The following is a 2,259-nucleotide window of genomic DNA, read 5'->3' as shown; positions in this document are numbered from 1 at the left end:
TTACTAGCGCGAGATTTGAATTTGTAAACAAATCCACGTGCTTTTTTGACAGCTGCCATCCGCCATCTTAATCGCTAACCTCAGTGCTGCTATCTTAACGGCACAAAACCTCAACAAAAACGCATCGCTAACCTCAGTGCTACCATCTTAACGGCACTAAACCTTATAGGCACATGGTGGTAGGCAATTTCCACTTTTCTTTTTTGACAGCTGTCATCCACCATCTTTCATCTCTAACCTTATTGCTGCCCTCTTTATGATACTAAACCTTATCGTGGTGGTGGTGGTAGTGGGTAATTTAAAATCCACGTGATTTTTTGACAGCTGTCACCCGCCATCTTGCATCGCTAACCTCAGTGCTGCCCTCTTTGCGGCACTACATTTGAAATTGTGGTAGCGGCAATTTCCACGTGATTTTTTGACAAGCTGCCATCTTTAATTAACAGAGCAAACAAAGCACGTGCTTTTCTGACAGCTGTCATCCGCCATCTTTTATCGCAAACCTCAGTGCTGCTATCTTTAGCTACTACTTGTGAAATGTGGTGGCGGAGGACAATTTGAAAAATTCTACGTGCTTAACAAACCTACGTGCTTTTTTTTGACAAGCAGCCATCTTTAATCAACAGAGCATCGTGCTGCTATCTTTAGCTACTACCTCTGAAATGTGGTGGCGGCAATTTCCACGTGCTCTTGTTTGGAAACAAAGCCACGTGCATTTTGACAGCTGTCATCCACCATATTGCATCGCTAACCTTAGTGCTGCCCTCTTTACAGCACTATCTTTGAAATGTGGTGGCGGCAATTTGAAAAATTCTACGTGCTTAACAAACCCACATGCTTTTTGACAGCTGTCATCCGCCATCTTTAATCAACAGAGCACCGTGCTGCTATCTTTACGGCTACTACCTTAAGCAATTCTAAACAGCTTACGCAAGATATCAGCTGTTATAACCTCCTTTTTCTCTACCTGCTTTATCAAGGCATAGCTTTATCAAACATACAACGTGATCTTATGCATAAGGCAGTGCGCATATTGCGTAGCTGCAGCGATGCATGTTTAGACTTGAACACATACTGCTGTTCAAAACATGTTACAACTAAAATAGCATACTATAGTTTGATGTTGTAGAACACTGCATTGCAAGACTAGAATCGAACACTGTTTAGAAAAAAAATCCTTCTCAACATACTTAGTAAGCTGCTTTTCCTCCTCCTCCTCTGTCAAGGCACAGCACTATCGAACATGCATTAAAAAGCAAGAGTGTGCACGTGCTGCAGTAATAACATCATTGTGCATGTTTAGACTTGAACACATACTACCGTTCAAAAACATGTAACTAGAATCACATATTTTCTCAACATACTTACCGAGCTGCTCTTCTAAGACGATAACATACTTATGAATCTGCTGAATACCTTCTTTCTTGACATACTTACTCTTCTTCGAGTATTTCAGAAGAAGCAGCGGGAGGAGGAGAAGGTAATACCTAATCTAATTTAAAAGAATATGCCAAATCTACATTATTTACATCTGATATGTACAAGTTTTATCTTGAATTATTTTACCGTAGTGATGTTTGCGTACTTCACCCTCCCCGACGCAATCCTTGTATGTACATGCTTTATCTTACAATTTTTGTATGTACAAGTTTAAACTTAAATTATTCGCTGTACTACGCTCTCAGCGTACCTCTCCCTTCTTACTATCTTTATACAATATGTACAGTAAATTGTGATGTAAGACAGCTTAGCGTATATATTACAAAGCACACACCTTTAGCATAATATTTACACACACATCTGCTTTATGTGAAATAGTACCTATTAATACTACTATGCTCCTAGGCTGGAGTGTTGGTAGAATTCGGAATAACAAACCGTTTGCAATCATAATTATTAAGGGCTACCTTACTAATTAAATGAGTGTACAACTTATGCTTCTTGCTTCTAATAACAGCTATTTGCTTATATAAAATAGGTGGATTACTATTAATACAGTGTTTATAATTTTCTAAACTTAGCTGATTCTGAACTACATTCTTTTTAATTCATTTCAATCTCTTTATTTGTAGTTGATTTAAGAGCATTATGCAATATGATTTGGATTTAGTTCCTACAAATAAATCGGTAATATTTCCAGCACTTTCGTCTTTCATTTTACCTAGAACTTGTTTACTAGCGGTAGATTATATTGATTGTTATATTGATTGATTGTTTTCAGGGTAGTTACTAGTATCAAACCTACCTAAGTCTGGCTTA

Source organism: Anabrus simplex, chromosome 4, assembly GCF_040414725.1.
Source record: "Anabrus simplex isolate iqAnaSimp1 chromosome 4, ASM4041472v1, whole genome shotgun sequence".
NCBI classification, from domain to species: Eukaryota; Metazoa; Arthropoda; class Insecta; order Orthoptera; family Tettigoniidae; genus Anabrus; species Anabrus simplex.
The sequence above is the reverse complement of the archived record's forward strand: the minus strand, read 5'-3'. Positions refer to the sequence as shown.